This window comes from Harpegnathos saltator, unplaced genomic scaffold, assembly GCF_003227715.2.
Source record: "Harpegnathos saltator strain DR-91 unplaced genomic scaffold, Hsal_v8.6 scaffold2, whole genome shotgun sequence".
Taxonomy (NCBI): Eukaryota; Metazoa; Arthropoda; class Insecta; order Hymenoptera; family Formicidae; genus Harpegnathos; species Harpegnathos saltator.
This window is the reverse complement of record NW_020229983.1, coordinates 452,599-475,660: the sequence shown is the minus strand read 5'-3', so window position 1 is coordinate 475,660 and position 23,062 is coordinate 452,599. Positions and strand designations below refer to the sequence as shown.

Below are 23,062 nucleotides of genomic sequence, written 5' to 3'. Positions count from 1 at the left end.
GATTTGTCGCGCGGCCGACGGCCGCAAGACGTAGCCATTGTTGTCGTCCTTGTCATTGTGATCCGCCGACGTCTCTCTCTCTCTCTCTCTCTCTCTCTCTCTCTCTCTCTCTGTTTCTCACAGCGGGTTTGAGTTATTCGGTAATTTACGGTGGATGCAAGTTTACGGGGGTCTACACGTGTAACGAGCGGAGAGTTCGCGAGTCTTACACCCGACAGAACCAGGTGGTACGCGAATTACCGGCATAAATACGTTAGTTCCCGAGGGCCCCTTATTAATCCATAAATTAATTCTCTTGAACGATAGCGTCCTTGGTGCTCGCCCGAGGCACCAGCCGGGGCCCGCGTAATCTCACTCGGTAAGTCGAATTATAATTTCTCCGTCGAGGCACGACGATTATCGTGGCCGCGCCTGGTCATCTTTGCGAGCTGTCGAACCTCCAGTGAAATGCAGCGCAAAGGAGGGTGCGCGCAATGTCTCTTTATTGGAAAAATTTGCCGAATACGCTCCGCGCTGGCCCGCCGGCCGGTATCGGTCAGAAGCGTCTACGTAGCTAACGCGGGCAATTCATTACAGCGCACCTATAGCCGATAATTGCATTTTCAGGCCATTTTACTAAAACGCCCGTCTCTAGCGCCTGTCTCGACGGGAAGAGCCCTAACGCTCTCCGCCAACCCCGTGCGAAAGCAGGGGTCGAGGGGGCCTCGAGTAACTGCATTAACCTTTCTGCCACCCCGCAGAGAAGCGACGAGAGAGACAGAAGACAGAGCGAGAGAGAGAGAGAGAGAGAGAGAGAGAGAGAGAGGAGGGGGGGAGGATCGCTGCGAGAGTAGCTGAGCGAGAGAGCGGGCGAGAAAGAGAAAGAGAGAAAGAAGGTGAAACAGAGAGCGTGAGAGTATATACGATGTCGGAGAGTGAAGCACGAGCGTCACTCCTGTCACGTCCACGGTTAATTATGTTCAATGATTTTGAACAGCGTGCCTAAGCGAATCTCAAACCTGATTTTCTTGCTTGGCGCGTTTTCTCTCGACTCTCTCTCTCTCTCTCTCTCGCTCTCGCGCTATTCACCTTATTTGGCATTTTTAAATCTCTTCCATGACTCGCATTTTTGCGACGGAGAGTCAGTCCGTCGCATTGTTTCTCACGGAGAGGGCTTTTCCGTGTGCGCATTTTAACATTTCATCGCGGCATCATGTGCGAGGAGCGCGATAACAGCCACGACGATTGCGAGGATTCGACGGGCGGGCAAAATTCGGTGACGCGTGCGGCGTCGCGGGTGTACCGAGATTTTTTCGAGTGCGAGTCGTTACGAATGAGCCCATTCGTTGCGTTGAGCGCCATTGGCGCATGCATAATTCATCGTGCGGCTGCCTAAAATGCAACGCTGAATGGCGATTCAACGAAGCGGTCGGGAAAATGCGACGGAGCTACCGCCACGGCTACGTCGGCTACGAGTTGACGGCACGTGGTGGTAATACATTTCGCGTATATAAAATGAGAGCTCGAATTAAAACTTGAGCGATAAGTTTGCTCGCGCGACGCCCAACACGGCGCACCCGCGCGCCACCCATTCTCTCTCTCTCTCTCTCTCTCTCTCTCTCTCTCTCTCTCTCTCTCTCTCTCTCTCTCTCTCTCTGTCTCTGTCTCTGTCTCAGCCACGAGCTTCGGTCCGTAGCTTCATACTCCACGACCCGGCAACCGCGGCCGCGGGATTATCGTGAGTAATGCACCAGACACACGCGGAGGACGCTTTATGAAAATTTCAGATTGTTTTCCGCCGCCGCCGCCGTCAAACTTGCTTCGATCGAACGTCCGAACGCGGTTTTGGCCCGTGCACAAAGGATATTGACTTTCCGCGCGAGAGGCGGCGCGCGCCGTACTGCGAAAATAAGATTCCGCGAAAAATACGATTTCTCGTCGAGCAGCCGTGCGATGTGGACCGCTTTTGTGAGCGCGCATTACCAAGGATGTCGGGATCGATTCGGCGATTCGCGCCGTTTAATGCGCGTGAGCTTACTTGATCCTTTTTTTACCGTTTGTCAATTGTTGCAGAACCACCTTGAGAGCGCTGCGGGTGTAATATATTAATATAAATCTGCAAAAATTCTCCCACTAAGCGGCACTTTAGGCTCCAACTATTCTCCAGCTAACGGCATTTCAGGTAACACGTTTGAACAAAACAAGCAGTTTAACGTACATTCTCGCTATCGTCTTCTTACGTTCTTCCGATTCCCCCCTGTCAACTGTTTTCGACGACAATGTTCCACGCCTATCACCATATTTCTTACACACGCTTTTCTCCAGACTGAATTCTAATTTTGGTAAAACTCCTGTTTAGGGGACCCACCTCCGATGACCTTGTCTGTTAGATATATTATCAAGGAGACCCTCCTAAGTCACAATCAAAAGGTTTTAGCCGTCGCTCATTATTTATTAAAAAGTTATTAACAAAAATATTTGTACGAATGTAACGTAATTTTTCGAAAGTGTATATATAAAAATGTAGGAAACAGTACAGGGGCTTCGCCCCTCCCCCGCACCCTCTCCCGAATAAATCTTAATCTAATTTAATTTATTGCATTTTTATATGAAAAGATTTCCTTAAAACCCACAACACCAAATTGTATGCAGGTATAATAAGTTAAATTGGGTTAGGTGATCCTAAGAGATCCTAATAGATCCTAAGAGAACTTGTTCAACAATGTCCCAAAATATATAAAGATGCAATAAGTTTGGTTAGGTTAGGATTTATTCGGGAAGGGGGGAGGGGCGAAGCCCCTCTCCCGCTTATATGTACTGTTTCTTACATTTTTATATATACACTGTGTTTGGATTAACTATATGGAAAAACTTATAGAACTTTATTTGTGCATAACTTTGTTATAAACAATGAGCGCGGATTAAAACTTTCAGAACATTACTCATTACAGAACAACATTACAGAACCTTGATAACATATATGAAAATTATTGACATCGGGAGGTGGTCCCTACTTCTGCATAATTACCAAAAAAATTTTTTGCGACTAAAAAGAACAGACGAAGTTGTAGGTCAGTAGTACGATGAATATATATTCATGTATAGCATGTGCTCATTCCTTAAGTATGTACACAGTGTCGGAAAATTACATTCTATTTATGAAATTTCTTTTGTTAATTACTTTTTAATAAACAATGAGCGACGGCTAAAACCTCTTGATTGTGACTCAGGAGGGTTACCTTGATAATATATCTAACAGATAAGGTCATCGGATGTGGGTCCCCTAAACAGGAATTTTACCGTAATTTTTTATTCACTCGATATTTGGTCCGGTCTATCTGGATCTTTGGAATTCGTGACGCTTGTAATTCTTATAAACGTAGCAATTCGACTCGGAAGATTGTGCAACTGACGGGCGCGGTGATATATTAAAGGACAACGTCAGCCTGGTGATTCATGCACGACATTATTGTACATTGCGACAGCTTACGAACACGTAATGCGTAATGCGCGAATGCGGGAATGAGAAAAATATATATGCATTCGTCCATGTCCGCGATTAATTCGCGGAAACCTATATTCACGTCGCTGCAAGAAAACTGGACGATATTTCCAGCGCCGCGGCGTTGGATTTTATCGAGCTCCGCGGTTTTATGTCGCGGCCACAGCATCCCGCTATTTCGCCTGTCGCGCCCTCTCGCGGATGGTTTGGCGGTATCAAATTATTAACCGCAATCGTGATTGCCGCTTGTTTTGGACAGGCTTAGCTCGTCGGTGTATCATGGTTAAGATTTCGGCGCTTGGGAAGGACAGGACCGAAAAAAGAAATTCGCGTCGTTACGAGAATAAACCTGTAATGAATAAACTTTCGAAAAGCGTCCAATTGTCATAAATTTAATGCTAGTAATGTTCAAATAATATACAGGGTAATATAAAAAGTACCGGAACGGCGGAATATCTCGAAAATTAAGCATTTTAGAAAAAAATGTTTCAGACAAAAGTTGTATGGTTTCGACGGGGACACAAAACAACATTTTGTTTACAGATGGCGCCCACTTTTGAGATACTTATTACCGATCATTACTTTTCTTAAACGAAAACCGCGGAATTTTTTATTCTATTATCTTTTTCTATCAATTAATTTTAACAACTTTTGTCTTGAAATGTTCTTTTCTAAAATACTTAGTTTTCGAGATCTTTCGCCGTCTCGGTATTTTTTATACACTCTGTATGTCATCAAATTAGTATTACACTACTTCCCCAAATTAATTTATTAAAGCAAGCACAAGCCAAGCTAACAAAATCTGACCGAATCTAATCTCACTTAGTCCACTGCGACATAGTCGCTCCGTCGTTGAATTTAGAGGCCAGTAAAAACGGTGACATTTTTACACATTTCAATGGCGACCGATGCACCCTCACACGATCACAGCACGTAGACTCGTCTGAAAAAGAAAAGTGTAATATTGTCGGCGTTATTTAAACCTTTTTTAGCACCAAACTTCTTTGTCAGCAGCAGAAATCCATTCGGAGCCGGCATTTGGAGTACTTCCACTAAAATTCGTATTAATAAGGTAATTTTCGAAAGTTCACCCCTTATAATTGCGGTCGAAATTTTGCGCGACGGTCGAACGATAAAGGAGCCCGTACGCGTTCGCGCTTCGCACGAAAAAGCAGCGATATCCTCGCGATATAACGTTCCCTCCCCTTTTTCTTCACCCTCCCTTTTTCTCTTTTTCACATCCGCGCTCACAAAGCGCGGCCGTTAGAGGAGCGCGCACGGTACACACACGTTTGGCCTTTGATAGAATAACCGTTAAACCGTTTCTTACATTAAGTTTCGTTTCGTTAAAAGTTTCAAAGAGCCGCAACGGCGCGCGCTAAATCCGCTACACGGAGCGCCGATGCTGAAAGTAATTTTTTCAGCGGCGTAAAGTACGAAGGTCTGCATGAGAGTACAAGCGCGGGCGCGCGCGATGGGCCGCGAATTAGCCGCTTAAACCGCACCGGCTCTCTTTCTCCTTCTCTCTCTCTCTCTCATTTAGCTCTCTGAATTTAATTACAATTAATAATCTCTCGCCTGCCGGCGTCGTCGGAACGAGACGATTCGAGGTGATACCTTGGGAACTCGCGCACGGCGTCGGATTACTTTACGCTCCGCTGGGACTTCAGAAGCGTGTCTAAGCGGGCCCGACTCTTTCCACTTACCGCGTCTCCGGATTCTGATTAGCCGCGCTATCGCTTCAAGACTTTTTCCAAGCGCGGTACTTCGTGAAACGGATGGCCTTACCGCGTGTAACGACACGATTACAATCTCGCCCGTGATTGCGAGCGAAAAGGAGGAGAATTACATAGCTATCTCTCTTTCTCTCTGCTTCCCCCCTCTCTTTCTCTCTCTCTCTCTCTCTCTCTCTCTCTCTCTCTCTCTCTCCCTCTCTGTGGCCGGAGAGCGCGTTCTCCGGATCTGAATATTACTACGAATTTCGGTATGATATAGAGCGGCGTGATAAATCGCTTTATCCTCGCCGGAAATTGCGCTCTTGGAATCTTTGCCTCCGTGGGCCGCGCGTTCGGTAATTATGGCGGGATCAAATCGCGATCTAATTACCTTCGTCCGCTTCGATTATGTAATACGTTTCTGCTACACGGCCATCGATGCGGCTGATTGCGGCTCACGTGCGAGCATATCGATGTATTCCCGCGATACATTGTGTCACGCGAGAGCCGGCGTACGGCCGCGTAATGCGAATGATTTCGTAGGTCTGCCTGTGCTTCGGCGCGGCCGCGGTGAGCGCAAAGCGGCATGTGAGCGCGACGCGATTGACTCGATCCCGCGATTTCCTAAGGAGAAATTACGCTCGTAAGGAAGCCAGTAAGGAGGGATCCGGGCGCGGATCGGGTCGGCGGCGCAGCTCAATCAATTCGGCGGCATTCGCGCGATTCGCCGGCGGTTGGGTCGTTTCGCCTAAGGTGCGAGATGAAGTCTTCAATAGCTGGCCGATCGAATTGCCTCGCGCGCGCGCGCGCGAGAGAGAGAGAGAGGGAGAGGGAGAGAAGAGTTGAATCCGAGAGCCGCGCGCCGGCCAGTTAACTCGAAGCCGCGCGAGCGTATTTCAATTATTCTGTATTACGCGTCTCACATACGCGGGACGTAAGTGTGCACTTTTATTGCGCTACGCTCGCTCCTGTAATCGTGAGCTCTCACTCACTCACTGCCTCTCCCTCCCACTCTCCTTCTCCATGCATCCAGCGCGAGCTGACGATCCGCCTTACGTACGTGTGTACTTCCCATCTGCCAGCGTCCCGCGCCTCGGAAATAAGACGAGATTGCGATTCGAGGAATCTCATATAGCCACGTGACTGACAATAAAGGCACGAAGCCGACTCGTTGATTCTGAGCTCAATACACGCGCCGTTATAAACGTCGTCGCGTTATACACGACGCGCTGATCTCATTAAGATCGCGGCCCGCGCGAGCACGTTTATTACTTGTTCACTGTAAAATTATGAGAAAGGAAGAGAGGGAGAGAGGTGGAGGCAAGAGCTTGGTCGATTCCTCTACGACGCATTCTTATACGATTTCTTCTAGAACGACTGCAGAATGTATAACAGTGGGACGTAGGAAGAACGGAAATTTACCCCCCGGGGCGAGTATCTCTCGTCCCCGAGCCAGTCTTTACATTACACGGGAGAAAATGCTGACTCGTCCCCCCTCCTCCCTCCCCCCTTCTCTCTCTCTCTCTCTCTCTCTCTCTCTCTCTTTCCTTTCGCATGCACTCCCGCAGTTCGGCGCGCAATTTTACGCCCATTACAATTTAACACGCTCGTCGTCGCCGTCGCCGTCGTCGTCGTCGTCGTCGTTGTCGTAGTCGTAGCGGTCGCACTAGTCGTTGGCGTCGCCCCGCACGTGCACCACGTACAAGTGCGGCCATCTCTTTTATAGGCGACGCCGAGCATTAAATGTAGCTACATGAACATCGTAACCTCAGGGCGTATCCGCAACAATGCGCTCGTGCGTATGATAAATTGCGCGAAGGACGGCGCCGCGTCGTTCCTTCTTATCCTCCTCGCGCGGCTATGAGCGCGATATGAGCACGCTTGAAAAATTGCGCGGCGCCGGCTGACGAAGATCCCGAAATTTCCCGACCGTCTAATTATCGGCGCGCGCAAAGTGCGATCGCAGATGCGATCGAGCGAGCGCGCCGCGGCTACGAGCGAAGAGAGCAAACGTAGTCGCAACGAAGTCGCAATGATACACTTATCTCTCGGAGTAATTATGCGAGCGAGGGTACTTACTTACTCGCGAATAAGATTACGCGTAGCAAACGGCCGTATGCCCGTCTCTCGTTCCCTTTGAATCTCACGATGGAGAGACGCGCGCTCGCGCGCGCGCGCGTGTCGTGTTATCTCGTTCCTCTCATTCCGCGACTCGCCGCGCCGCGAGTACTCCGTCGTACGGCGATTGCGCGGCAATTGCAGTGTAACTGGGCGTGACTGCCGCTTTTTCCGTAGCGACGGAAATATGACGATTAATTGCGTTTACGTAGCCGACGTAGCCGACGAGGACGAAGAGCACCCCATTAACGCGCGTCGCGAATCGCTATCGTGAAACGTCGGGACGCGATCGGACGCGCTGTGGCGCGGCGACTCGAGCTTCGCTTCGATTTTAACGCGCGCATGCGCGTACTTTCGCGACGAACTCGAATTTCAGCAAATGGACTCGCTCGAGTACTATCGTGTCACTTGCCGAGCAAAAAATTGTTAAGGCCATTCTCATGAAGCACATGGTGCCTGATAAGACTGAAAGTAGGATGTCCCAAAAAGGGATGCCTCATTATTACCACATCAGACCCCGAGATGGATCTTTTGGAGATACTTTAGATTTTGCGAAATAAGGCTTTCATAAGGAAAACTGATGAGGGCCTTGGAAGGCCTTATTAGGGATGCCTTAGCTTTTACTAAATAACGCTTTAACATGGGAAACTGATGTGAGTCTTGGAAGGATCTTTTAAAGATGCTTTAGATATGCCAAATCAAGTTTTGTTGTAGAGAATTAATAAGATCTGAAGCGTGTAATAAAATTGTCATAGTTTAGTATTGTTTTAGTAGGTATCCTCTATCCGATTATTTTAAAGCTGATTCTTTTAAAGACTTTTTAATTATATTGCAATTAAAAACAAATTTTATTAATTTTATTAATAGCCATATTCATTAGCCTTTCTCTTAGGATTTCTAGGATTTCTCTAGTATCGCCCTCGTTTTGAAATGCGGCAAATTTTAATAAAGACGATAGCAGCATTTTTATGTGTAAAGAATGCTATATTTTATTATAAAGTATGCTACATTTTTTAAATAAAGAATTCTTGTTGTATACCAACAAGGTTATAAAGAAATAAAAAAATTACAGTCCAAATTTCTTGGAGTGAAAAGAACGAATATTTTTACTCAAACAATAATAAAAATATTTCCTTAGACTCTCATAATTGTCTTATAAGAACCCGTTAAACCATTTGTTAGGGCCCTGCTTTTTCTATCTCTATTAAGACTCGATTAATATTAGGGAAAAATAATCGAGCCCTTATCAGAACTTTATTAACTTTTTTACTCGTTGTGCTTGGTTGCTCGTGATTTTTTTATTACGATGCTCTAATTCGATTGCAAAGCGCGCGGGGCCTTCATGCCGAGCGGAGATTCTACCACCGTAGTGCTCGTGATGAAGCTGAAGATGACAGATCCCCGGCGAGTCGTAAGTTCTCTCTCTCTCTCTCTCTCTCTCTCTCTCTCTCTCTCTCTCTCTCTCTCTCTCTCTCTCTCTCATTTCCGGGATGATACGTGTCGAATGCGGCGGGAATCAAGAATACGCCGTCGTATTACGTTCCCGTTACGAGCAAATTGATAGATGCGCGGCTTGATATCGTTCTGGCTCCTCTCCACGTAAACAAGACGTTAGCGCACGCCAACAGCTGGATAATGCACGTTCCATCTATCGAGCGCGTTCATCGTGTATCCGCGAGTCGAAAAGGAATTCCCACGAGGGGACGATGAGAGAGAGGGGGAGAGAGAGAGAGAGAGAGAGAGGAGTCGGGGAGAGAGCAAGTTGGTTAATGCGAAAATAACAAATCGGGGGATGAATCATAGCCGAGCTGACTGCCCCTGGGCACGTGAGGATAGTCGATGAGGTAGTCGCGGGATACTTCGGTCTGACGAGAGACGTCTCGCTGGTCGGATTACGGATTCTATCTATAAATGACTTTCTCGAGAACGATCGCTTAAGCGCGTTATTACTCGCAAGAAGGAGAGACAAAATTGTGAATGATGTGCAATCAGTCTTCGAGGAGAAATGAAGAGCCAGCCGGCGCGTAACCGCTAATGACAAATTCCGCGCGAGGGAATTCCGTAACTTCCGTTGTTTCATTTTGACGTTATAAAGTGTGCGACTACGCGTTTCGATCGTACGAGATATCCTCGGGAAGAGGGAGATTGAAGAGGGATATTACGCCGGCGGGGCGGATGAGAGCGAGCGGTTTGCGTATCGCGCTAAGTAAATCTGCCGAGATCCAGTCGAGCGAGCACAAGGTGCTCCGATTATTATCGCCGGCAGATGCCGCGCGGCTGATAAAAGAAAAGCTCGCGCTCGCGGTGGCGCGGAAACCTACAATGCTCGTCCCTCTTACCTCCCTCAGAGACGAGATATCAGCTTTTATCAGTCAATCGGCGCGGCTGCTCTCCTTCCCTCGCTCGCTGTCAAACGCGGCAAACAGCGTGCGAGTGCCTATTACGGGCGAGCGCCTATTATGCAGGCCGCGCGTTTACTGCATCATTAACGAATTATACGAGACAACGATAAAGGAGCGAAATAAACTCGGCCGTATAAAGAGATTTATGATATTCACGGTACGTGGCTGGCGCGCGCGCGCGCGCGACGGGGCAACGGGGGAGGGTATAAAGACGACTGCTTCTTGTAGTTCGGCGCGTCGCCGATAAGTTTACGGCCCTGTTGACTGCACGCTCCTTTCCGAGTCACTTCCGGAATGGAGACGCCACGAGGACGCGCGCGCGCGCGCGTGAGAGAGAGAGGGACGGAGCGAGAAGACGTAAACGCCTCGCTTCTTTCGCCGCGACGCTCGCGGCTGTTATCGCGCCGTTTAAGATTGCGAGGAATTCGAGAGGGGCTCTTCCTGCAGCGACGCCGAAGAGACGTCGTTGCAGCGCGATACTTGATGGCGGGCGATGATTTATTGGCCTGGCCCTCGTCATACCAGATATTCCATTTTCTTACTCGCTTTCTAGTTCCCTGCGCCTTCGGGGGAAATCCGCGAGCGACTCTCGCCATTGAAGCAGCCAAGTGACCGTAATTTTTCATAGCTGTTTTGACGACCCTTTCATTGCTTGTTGGCCAACGCAAGATATTAGGACCCGGCCGTGCTCTCGTTTTTCACGTTAGAGTCCTGTTATTGAGTTTTTTATACATTCGACGAGACGAGATATTTCTCGTCTCGTTTCGTCTGCGAAACGAGCGAGCAGTTGCCGCGAATGAGTTATCGCGATCGCGGGCTTAATTGCGCACTCGCGCACGGCGAATGTCGACGTTACTGTATGTCCGTCTTGGAAAGTTGGGATGTGTGCAATTTAAACTTTGCTTTTGCAATCGCGAATACCGTCTGCGTATCGCTCTCGTCGAGGATTCGCGCAGAAAGCGCGGGCATCATGGCATGTGCGCGCGCGTATTGATGCTTCATATAATTACAATGGCCGAGCGTACAATAACGATTTTTTTCCGCGTCTTACCGGGTGATTTCGACGAAAGGCATTCAGCTCGTTTGCCAGCGGGGACCTTTGAGAGCCGCTTACCGGGAACATAACAAAGGACAAATGTATCGCTTAAGGAGCGAGGAGTGTACGCCTTAATATTTTTAAAGTACATCGAATCCTTTGGTAGGAATCTTTTCACTAACGAAGCAGCGTCGGAGCGTCGGATCGAGAAGCGGAATAAGATTGCGATGCCTCCATTGAGAGGAGAGAGAGAGAGAGAGAGAGAGAGAGAGAGAGAGAGAGAGAGAGAGAGAGAGAGAGAGAGAGTCCCGGCGAAAGTCGGCGGAAATTCGAAGTAGGAGAGAAAGCAGCGAGGAAAAACTGATGGAAGTTCGGGCTATCGGGAGTCGAGAGGGACGGAAACAAAGGGAGGTTTATACGGCGTAAATTAATCGGGTTAATTTACGGCCTAATGGCGCATCGGCTAATACAAATGCATCGTACAATGATCAGTTCGTCCCCCACCCTCTTCTCCCCCGTCTCCTTTATCTGGAGATTCTTTTTATTTTCTTACTCGCTATTGTTTCACAGCTCGCTTTGTGAAGGGACTTGATCTTCTATGACCATTCGTAGATCGTACGTCGTTAGGTTTTTCTTCTTTCACCGCGCTCGTACTCTGCTGCTGTTTGCGAGGAAAAGTCTCGCAGAACGTAATAAAAGGCTATAATTATCGCATGGAGGCAAACACAAAACGCACATCAACTTGTGAATAAGAGTCACCTTTGATAAAGAACCGTAAAGAACCTTCGCGGAGATATCTCGCGATCAGCAGCGCGTAAATGTGTCGAGCATGAGGAAAGTAACGCGCGAGAGAGTGAAAATAACGCAGAAAGACAGAGACAGAGAGAGAAAGAGAGAGGGAGAGAGGGAGAGAGAGAGAGAGAGTGGCGTGTATAAATAGAATTACTAATTTATCTAACGATCCTCTGACAAGTTGATAAATAACGCTGGAAGATTAATCAACCACCTCCCACCAATCTTCATTTAGAATAATTATAAATGCGAGAAGACTAATGTTGCCAGCGTTCTTCGAAAATCCAATTCATGCCTCGTTGCTATCAATATGCAACGCTGAGAGAACGCTTGATCGCATTTTATTACATGGAGACCTTCCAAAATGGCGGTACGCGAGTCCGCCATGGGACGCGCTGCATTCAATGAGCGCGCTATTCCTCATCGTTTAATGCCCTTTTTTTTCGCATCGTGTCGTATAGTGCAAAAGTACAATTTCGGGCTCCGCGGGATCAGCGGACTCGCTAGAAGAAGAATAGCCAATAATATTTTTTCATTAAGCCGCGCGGCTAGGATTACCGTGTCTATTGAGACCGGGCACCGAAGCAATCAAATTATATTCCCAGCGCAATCAGCTTTGGAAAAAAGGCGGGAGGAAAAGAGGTACCGAGAGAGGAAAAGCGAGAGCGAGAGGGAGAGAGGAGGTGTCAGCGGACGGAAGCGAGAAACGAAAAGGGACAGATACAAACAGGGCAAAGAGGATACGTACGCGACAGTTAAATCCGTCGAACTCGCAATATCGTCGTGACACTTGAATGGGACGGGAGAGCTCTGTATTTTGGATACTATAGGAAGATATCCTATATTCCCGCCGTTCCCTTTCGTTTCTCAGGATTTCCGCCCCTGCATTAATCCGCCAATAAATTGTTTTCGCGCGTCATTGTACGCTCCCGCGTGTTTGCGCGCGTCTGTGTCTCAACAACAGTCGCGACCGTGCGAGAGAGAGAGAGAGAGAGAGAGAGAGAGGAAAGAAAAGAGATTCGAATCGAATCGAATCGCGGAGTGTACACGCGTGGAGGGAAAGACGCGGATGTAGGGAAAATCCAAAAGTGGCCCCACCGGTCTGCGGTTCTCCTCCTCTCCCCCCCCCCCGCCCCCCCCGCCCCTTGGTTAATTTACTCGCGCGGCCCCGCCTTAATACCTTCGGTTAGCACAGTAAAACGAGTTTACAATTAAGGTTTACCATATGGTCGAGAATAAATTCCACTTCTCCCGCCTTCTTACTTCCCACGTCTTTCTATTCTCGGTCATTCGTTCCGCCGACCGCGTAGTAATTCTCCGGGGAGCCGGAAGATTGGAACTGTAATTATTTTTCTTTTCGCGATATTCTTGAATTTCTCCGCTCAAACTTCACTCGGCAAAAAGATGTAGCGCCGGTTTATCTCTACCTGCCGTCGCTTTTTCTCATTCGCCGACTTATGTGTGTAGAAGATGTGTATATATATATATATAGACGGATAAATAGCGGGCTATCAAAAGGAAAATAGCAGAAAACGCGCGCACACACATGCGATACATGCCAGTGGCAATACGTGCGTAATAATCAAGACGAATTGCGCGAGTCGGCAAGATTAATAGCTTAAATTGTAAATTTATTTCCAGGACAGAAATATATTCCGTCCGACGTTATGCTCATCGCGGTTGTTTCGTATAAATGTTTGATCGGGCTGGGGAGGGGTAACTTCTCCCCCGGTAACGTACGGCAGATGTTTCGAGACAAATGGCCGCGAACGAAATTTCCTACGGTGAAAATTAACAACCCACGTCAGTGCGGAACTAAATGTTTCGCATGTGTGTGCGGACGCTACACGATGATTTAGAATCCGACCGCACATTTGTCGATGGCCGTGGGATTTATCCTCATTTTCGCAATTATCCCGTGACGCGGTAGGATCGCATTTCACACAGTGGCCGACTCGAAACAAAAAAATCTACATATAAATGTAAACGTCGATTAAAGGGATTACAGAGAGAGAGAGATCAGTCTTCGCGCGCGCGCGAGGTCGATAGGGTCACGACTTACTCCAAAGTGAAAAAATAATCGCGCGGCATCCTTTTAATATCGCGGATTTTCTCGGAAGCGTTGATTAAATGTCGCTTTCGCGGCTGATGAAAATTCAGCCGCCTCCGCCGTTGCTGTCGCATCGTCGTCGTCATCGTCGTCGTTGGCGACGGCGGCAATGGCTGCGGCGGCGGCGGCGGCGGCGGCGGCGACGTTCGCCACGCCGGATTGTCGTAAAATCGCATCATCGAACCAGTAAGCGCGATGTACCAAGTAATTCAGTTACCACGCAGTTGTTCGCCGTGCGGTACGCGTTTTGCGCGCCCACACGCCGCCCCTTTGCGTAGCGCTCTGCGCTGCTGTTGCTGGGTTGCTGCTGCTGCTGCTGCTACTACTACTACTACTACTACTACTCCCTTTCCGCTCTCGGTTCTCTTTGGCGCACTCCTAGCGACGCGTGTACTTGCCCATTATAGCTAAAAGCGTAGCACACTCGATTATCACGTCGTCGCGGGTGGCTTAAAACTGGGAACGTAACGGTACTTTGACAGTGTTAAGAGCCGCGCGTCGGTGGTTTTAAGCGCGACTAAAATATCGAAACGCACGCACGTTTCCCCGTATCGGCCGTAACTATAATAATTGTTGCAAGACAAGGAGACGAGAAGAGAGCGAGAGCGAGAGCGAGAGAAAGAGAGAGAGAGAGAGAGAGAGAGAGAGAGACAGAGAGAGTGAGAGTGAGAGAGTACTGCTGCCCGCGGAAGGATTATTGCTATTGATTTAGACTTTCGTGGGGCCGCTGCTGCGGAGGAGGGATGGAGTCGGGGCGGAGACGAACTCGGGCGTACGGTAGATTGAGTTACGAAATTCGCGGGAGAAACGAGAAAGTGATTGGAAATGTGAGTAAATATTGTGGGGATTTTTGCGTGAACATTTTTTCAGACCAGCCCCCTCTCTCTCTCTCTCTCTCTCTCTCTCTCTGTCTCTCTCTCTTATTCTTCTTTTCGTGAGTGGAAATGAAAAAAGTTTCAACGCGCAGAGTGGATAAAGCGGCTCACGAGTGAAGCTAAAGCTCACGAAGGTGCGCACGACATTAGAAATATTGTAGGTTTTAACTAACGTTGATTTTCGCGCGACTTTCGAGCTTCTGCTTGTTACAGTGCGATGAATAAAACTAATTACGATTGCGAGAGTGGCACGCCGTCGTGAGTAATAATCCTTAACGGAATATCCGACGTCGCTTTTTATATTATTCAATTCGGGACGCTGCTTTTCAGAGGAAGGTCCGGAGTACGTATATCACGTCCGTTCTCTAAATAAGATCAAAAGGAGAAAGGAGATCTCTCTGCCCTTTCGAAACGCTTCTCACACCCCCAGTTCATTAGCGAAAAAGCCAGCCTACCCCGATGCCAACGAGGAACAACCCTCGGTTGGGGCGCGCGGGATCGTATAACGACGTCGTGTGCTTCAAGATCCCCGCAACAAAGTTTCTGTTTACTTAAATCGCGGGACCTTATGCTGACCGGTCTTATAATCGCAATATTACACGGAGGGTTAAAGCACGCTAGACGAAGAAAAAAGCATCAGGAAAATAATAATCGCTTCTGAAGTCGTAAAAGCTCTCCAACCGAAAACTTTGATCTCTCTTCGTATATTTGATCCATTCAACTCCCCCTATCTCCGCCCTCCTCTCTCTCTCTCTCTCTCTCTCTCTCTCTCTCTCTCTCTCTACGTTGTAAAGGAATAGGAAAAAATAGACTTGATGCGCATTGTATACTTGAGCGCGATAAAGGAAGCAAAAGGGAATAGCGCGAAATAAGATTTATGGACTAATCTATGAATGAATTTTTAAGAATTCAAAAACAAAGGTTTATTTTCATGTTGGAAACAGCGGGATTAAATCAGCAAGATCAAACGACGATTTATATTGTATTATTCAGTACACATTTTTTGCACAAGATTTCATCAAGATTTTTACCTCCGCGCCGTCTCGAAAAATCGTGGCCGGTCAATCTTCGTACGAAGATTGCGCAGGAGCGCAAGAAAAGAGAAACAAGAAGAAACAGAAGCAAAAGTGGAAGGACGAATAATAGAGTTTGTGCTAATTTGTGCCATCAAATGAAACTTAAAATTTGCATTCAATTTTCCGCGGGAGCGAGCCCCTATTGAACTCAATTATATTAAGCTGAAGAGCAAAGTGCTCCTTATTAGCGGAACTGATCGCGACTTTTGCAGCAAGTGCGAGGCAATCTGCACCGCTGAAATCTGTAATTGCTGACTGTAATGCCGCTAAATTACCTCGCTAACCATTACCCCAATAACCGCATTGTTCTATTCGAATCCTATAACTCCACTCGGATATCCGGATAATTTTTTTTTATCTCAGCTGGTTATCCGGTATCCGACCACACCCGTAGCAGTCGTTGCGCATCCCCGAGGAGGAATCGCCGCGTTCACGCAAATTACTCGACAGAGAACGCAGATCGATGCTGAGGCGTCCAGGAATAGACGGGCCCTTCCATCTCGTATCGCGCGTATTTTCCTTTCTTCTTTTTTCCCTCCATCGATCGCTTCATCCGGTAGCCACGTGGTAGCTGCCTCATTGAGTGTAACGAGCGTGGTGGTGGACGCCTCAAAGGGTTCGAGCTATCGAATCGCCTTCGTGCGCATCTTCCTCGCCGTGATGAACGTACACGATCGCCGGCGAAATCGTCGAGCCACCGGCTGTCCCGCCGATTGTCCGCGCCTGAGAGAGAAATTCTCGGTATAGGTAGGTGGAATGTCTTAGTCAACTATCGGCTACTCGTGAGTTCCACAAAGAGCATCGTGCCTATCCGCAGACGGTGGATAGCGGGTGATCGCTGTTCCCGCCGCTAGTTTCCACTGTAATCGCGCTAACGAGCCAGGGCCACCTTTTCTTCCTCCGTTCTCCCTGCGAAATAAAAAGATCGCCGGCAAGTTCGTTTGAAGGAATGCTCGCAACCCGACGGCACGGTGGCTCGCGAGTGCGCACTGCGCAAGCTGCTCTGGCTCTGCCGAAGCCCTCCCTGTGATTCCGTTAAATGGGGCCTGCGTGCCTCCGGTAACCGATCGTTCACCGCCGCCAATGTGGATTGCCTTAAACAGTTCTATCGTTACAGACGGTAACGATAGAAATGGCGAATCTCAAGGGACTCGGACGAACGAACCGCTAGTTACACTGTGACTTTGCTTTACGTTACGCATATTTGCTGAACAAACAACAACCTGCGCGCCGAGCACTTGATTTGGTTGCCGCCGCGGATTGATGCCGCGTCCATTGTGGATTTGTTTCGCGAACGGTCCGGTTCAATTCTTCTTCAGTCGGAGGAACGACCTGAAACTGTTGCTCCTCCCGAGGGCTTTTCTCTTTTATACGTGCGTTTTTGAGGATAACCAAGCACGTATTGGATGATTAGTTGATGAAGGGAGGCTGGTTTGTCAAGAGGAGGGTTCGGTCAGGAGGAAACGGAGGAGAACGGAGAGTGATACTGGATTTTTCAAGAACATACACATGTGTGGAGTGTCCTTTGTCGTAACTGATGATACTTACACGAGTGCGAGCATGAGGAGTGGATGGCAAGGATCGAACGTGGCAAAAATGACCGCGGTCCTGTTTGGCACTCATAGACGCCGCGTCGTCTAGAATCTCGATTATAAATATTGATCCTGAGCGTCCTTCAGTCTCGAGTGCTCTCAAGGACTCCCTCTTGTCCGGCATTTCTATACCGGCCCCGAGTCGAGGGGGATTCCTCGTGGCGAAATTGAAATCTGAGAGCTTCCTCGTATCCACCCCGGCGGAAGAAGAATCAGAGTCATGCGAGTAAATTAAAAACTTGGGCTATCTAGTTTCAGCGAACTACGCCTCTCTCCCACGCGGAGACGCCGCGCCGGCACACGCTCGATGTTCGCGGGGGCTGCGTTCAATAACGTGTACACACAGTTGGGAGCGGGACCAACTGTTGAATCGGAGAGAGAGAGAGAGAGGCGCTACGTATAACGTATAAGCTGCGCATGAGACACGGAAGCGGAACCAGAGACAGAAATGCGTCGCAGGAGAGACACGCTCTTCTCGCATCAATTTCATCGTGTCGCAGATGCGCCATCTTCGCTAGACTGTACGGAATGCAGGAGTCCTCCGCTCCGGAGAAAGCGGCCGGCGTGAAAAGTAAGGGCGAGGTGACGAAGGCAGGACGAAGGCCGTGAAAGTTACTAATTCCAACGAGGTTGAAGGAGCCGGGCTTAGCCGAAGATCGCCTTCGGGTTTTAGGCTTTCCGTCCCTCCGGCGTGTCTTCGTGGCCTCTAAACCGGTTTAACCGAGCTCTCGTTAACTTCGTTACCGCTAATGCCTGTTGCAATGTGGCTAAGTGGCCATTGCTGCTCTCGGCGATCTGCCCCGAGGCCTCCGATCCCTTCCCAATTACTTCACTACCGTCAAAGTCGCGATTCCATTAATCAATTAACACGAGTTGCGAATTTATCGATCCAAGGTCGCCTCCGTCGAGGTGGTCAAGCGTATCGTGACTTTCGACTGACTTTTCACCGTTCTGGGAGATGTCGTAATTCATCCCGAGCAAAAAATTGTTAGGACCATCTTCATGAAGCATAAGGCCCCGATAAGGCTGAAAGTAAGATGTCCTAAAAAAGGATGCTTCGATGGCCAGAGGGTATATAATCGATCGGGTCATTATTATCACATTAGGCCCCGAGATGGATCTTTTAGGGCTACTTTAGATTTTACGAAATAAGGCTTTGGTAAGGAAAACTCATGAGAGCCTTAGAAGGATTTATTAGGGGTGCCTTAGATTTTACAAAATACCCCTTTAATATGGAAAACTGATGTGGGTCTTCAGAAGATTTTTTAACTCTTAAAAGGTACTACGGGTTAGCTTGACCCGAGCGAAAGGTTGCAATTAAATATCTGTAAGAAAATATTTGAAATTGGGACTTGTGGCGCCATCTACTGTTGGTTTGACTCTCCTACTTTGCGACTGTGTATTACCTGCGGGGCCCAAGGCCTTAGTATCCAGCTGGCAGCCGTTGGGATGAGACGCCTTAAAGAGCGCGGGTCAATTTGTCCGTGTGTGCCCTCGGTGCGATTTATAGCGAAATTTTTTGTGATTTATTTTTCATCAGTTTTGGTCTTATCGTTTTGTCAGATATAACGTAAGTAACAATAGCGGTAATGCGGCACGATTTTTTTTCTCAACTATATTTGTAAATATTTCATATTTAGACGGCGTATAATTTACGGAGTCGGGGCACACGCGACGCGCACATCGAAGACAACGACTCTGTAGAGCCTTTTGGCGGGGAATCTTCAGACAGTGAAGAAGACTGAATGTTTTTGAGCAATCTGAAGGCCGTGAATATGAAGAATCGAGTGAAAACGAGGTCACATTTCAGTAGTCCAGATAAATATCATTTTTTAAATATTCATACTTGCAGTCATTTTTATCTTAAGGAGTAGGGTTTCCAGAGTATCAGGTTAAATTTTTACGGAAAACATTGATAAATGAGAAAGTTATCAAATTTGAAGTGAAAAAAGTCAATTTTTCGGTGTTTCTTTAAATTATAATTTTTTTTTAATATTTAAAGTTCTTTCCTTCACATTCTAGTTATTATCTTATTTTTTGATATTTAAGTTATATACTTGAATTTTTTAACTCAGAAAAATGAATAGTAACTTTGTAGCAACCTACTGAAACTGCTCGGATCAAATTGTCCCAATGTGCTCTTTATATTTCACCCAGAATGTGTGTCTCTTAATGGTTAAGGATGTTTTAGATATATTAAATAAAGTTTTGTTTTAGAAAATTAATAAGATCTGAAGCGTGTAATAAAATTGTCATAGTCTAGTATTGTTTTAGTAGGTACGCTCTATTCCAGATTCTTTTAAAGATTTCTTAATTATATCGCAATTAAAAACAAATTTTATTAGTTTTATTCGCTATATTCACTAGTCTTTTCCAAGGATTGCCTTCGTTTTGAAATGCAGTAAACTTTAATAAAAACAGCGGCAGGATTTTTCTGTGCAAAGAACACTATGTTTTATTGTAAAGTCTGCTATATTTTTAAAATAAAAAATTATTGCTGTACTACTAACAAGGTTATAAAGAAATAAAGAAATTATAGTCTAAATTTCCTGGAAAGAAAAGAACGAATATTTTTACTCAATCAATAATAAAAATATTTCCTTACAAGGTCCTCATGATATTGCCTTATAAGAACTCGTTAAACCATTTGTTGCACATCTTGCAGGACCCTTGTCTTTCTATCCTTATTAGGGCCCGATTAATGTTAGGGAGAAATAATCAGGCTCTTACCAGAGCACTATTAATTTTTCTACTCGGGATAACTCAGGATTTGCAACGCAGCCTCGTGCGCGAAGAGGAAAACGACTTGCGTTGTCGCTGTCGCTTGCTTGCTATCGATCGATGCGCGCGCGTTGAGCGTTCTTCATTTCTCGAAGTTTCATCTTCCAGTCTTTCACGCGAGACGAGAATGCACGTCTAGGCGTAGTGTACGGCGATTTTCTAATAACACGTTGTGTACCACCCGGATTATTCTCATCGCGAGATAATCGACGCACGTCGTGCGTCGATATTAGCAGCGGTGGCGTAAAGCGGAGTTTGAAGGGACGCCCTTAGGAATCGTTTTCCGATACGACGCAGGTAGCGACACGCTCTTCTGTGTACTCGAGCGTGGCGCTCGTCGATAAGTCTTACAGGCCGTATAAGCTGCCAAAGGAATGTCCAGTTACGTGTACACGGAATCGTTAAAGCGGAGACGGAGACAGCTGAGCTCTCTCGGCGGCTTTGAGGGCATCGCGCGCAAATTACGGATCCAAGGACGAGCGTTCTAGAAATGCCGCTTTGCGTAAAGCCGAACTGATTGAGTGAAGCGTTTTAGTATGCCACGAGTGCATCGCTCTCCTCGAGAGAGCGCACTCTCAAGACCCGAGAAACTGAGAGCGTCGAGTCGCGCGCGCGCGGGATACCGCTGGGAAATTCTGAAGATGGTACTTCGATTTTCTCTTCATTCGATTCCCTTTGCCGTTCCGTTACACGAGCGGGCGCATTATAATTAAGAGTAAACTCCCCCGGTTACAGTCGCCCTAATTTTCGCATTTTATCACCGCACCTGTCCGGCGCGCTCCGTTGCGTAACTCGGCGGAGCCTCGTCGCGAGCGGGTGACGCGTCGGAGGACGCGAGAAAGAGAGCTCGGGACGGTTCCCTCAGCTGCAGAGGTCAGAGAATAGGCAGAGACTTCTCACGTTCGATCGAGCGTCATCTCGCCCGCGACGATTACGTCGTTCGCTTCGGCTCGGCCGCGCATATCTCGCTGCCAGCCGCCGCGGAACTTCTTAATGCAGCGCATTCTCCTCAGTCTCAGGTCTCAGTCTGTCGGCTGGCGAAAAAAAAGTCGTTCGGCTCGCGCACAGATATTGCGAGCGCGGTAATGTTATATACATAGTCGCGCGTTCTAGGTGAGAAACTTTTGATTTACGACGCACTGGCCGACCAATACCGAGCGCGACGTAACGGCACACAGTGGAAAAGTTTCCTGGAGACCGAGAACGCTCTATTAGTACCATTCGTTATTTTGTTTCCTCCGCCTGGTTCGCGCGCGCGTGAACGCTGCTGCCGTGTAAGAAAAGGCTGCCGAGGAGAAGCTCCTGCGGCAGTTCCTGCGCCAGAGGGGACCGGGAGACCGCTGGAAGGATATCCGCCGGCGGTTCCAAGAGACTCGGATAGTTTTTCGTCCCGGAAAACTGGTTATTGATACTGCAGAGGAGCGCGGAACTTCCGCGGAACTTTGCTCGCGCGCCCCCGTCCAAGTGTGCTCTCGTCGTGCTTTTCTCCCTTTCTCTCCCTCCTCGAGCAGAAGAGCACTGCGATAAAAACATATTTGCCCGAGCGCCCGGCCGATGTTAACAACCTCCCCCGTCGTTGCCGTAACGTTTGTCACGAGCGTGGCGCGTCGCGCAACCCGAAAACCGAAGGCCACGTAGCGACCGGCGTTCCTGGAGGACTCGCGATTTATATCGGGAGCGTTCTCTTAATTGCCCGTACGCGCCGGTATTTTACGGGGAATCTTGGCTGGCCGCCAGCCATTGATTCGCCTCTCTCTCTCGTTCTCCTCCTCCTCCTCCTCCTCCTCTTCGTTCTTTTAGACGGACGTCAGTATATATTTATAATCCGGTTAATCGCGCTGCTGTTTGTATTTTAAGACGTGTCCGCCACGACCGAACCTCGTCCTCGCTCTCGCCTCCATCTTTGTGAGGTTTAGGAAGCTCTTTCCCTCTCCCTCTCTCTCTCTTTCTTTCTCTCTGTCTCGCCAAGTATCGGTCTTTTACGAACTTTGGAGGAATAAATAAGTTTCGATGTTGTCACGTGTTCCTACGATTGAACGCAATCCGAGCAAAAAATTGTTAGGGCCATTCTCATGAAGTCCCGATAAGGCTGAAAGTAGGATGCTCTAAGAAGGGATACCACATTATTACCACATCAAGCCCCGTGATGGATCCTTTAGAAATATATATATATATACTTTAGATTTTACGAAATAAGGCTTTGATAAAGAAAACTGATGAGGGACTTAGAAGGATTTATTAGGAATACCTTATATTTAATAAATAAGGCTTTGATAGAGAAAAACTGATAAGGACCTTAGAAAGATCTTTTAGGGACGCCTTAGATTTTACAAAATAACGCTTTAACATGGAAAACTAATATGGACCTGAGAAAGATTTTTTAAGGTTGCTTTACATCCTATATACAAAATTAAGTTTGTTATAGAAAATTAATAATAAGATCTGAAGTGTGTAATAAAATTATCATAATTTAGTATTACGTACGTTCTATCTGGTTCTTTTAAGGATCTTTTAATTAAAAAAATTTTTTAATTATATCGCAATTAAAAACAAATTTTATTAGTTTTATTGGTTGCCATATTCATTATCTCTCTTCCAAGGTCTCTTTCAAGGATTTTTCTAATATTGCTTTTGTTTTGAAATGCAGCAAACTTTAATGAAAACAGTAGCAGGATTTTTATGTGCAAAGAATGATATATTTTATTGCAAAATATGCTATATTTTTTAAATAAAAAATTCTTGTGTATACTAACAAGGTTATAAAGACATGAAGAAATGACAGTCTAAATTTCGTGGAATGAAAAGAAGGAATATTTTTACTGAAGCAATAACAAAAACGTTTCCTTATAAGGCCCTCATGATATTACCTTATAAGGTCTCGTTAAACCATTTGTTACACATCTCGTAGGGCCCTTGTCTTTCTATTCCTACCAAGGCCCGATTAATATTAGAGAAAAATAATCAGGCCCTTACCAGAGGTCTATTAATTTTTCTACTCGGGAATATAATATCAGACGCGGAATGCAATTCCGCGTCTCGCGTTGTGCGCACGCGTGTGCATTGATGTCTCCTGCGCTTCTGTTG

At 47.2% G+C, this 23,062-nt stretch overlaps 1 protein-coding gene across 2 annotated transcripts in view; it reads left to right on the top strand.

The window, feature by feature from the left end:
* Positions 1-23,062, top strand: part of Sema2a (Semaphorin 2a) — a 430,460-nt gene that overhangs the window by 202,694 nt on the left and 204,704 nt on the right. The gene's annotated exons all lie outside the window — the stretch shown is intronic.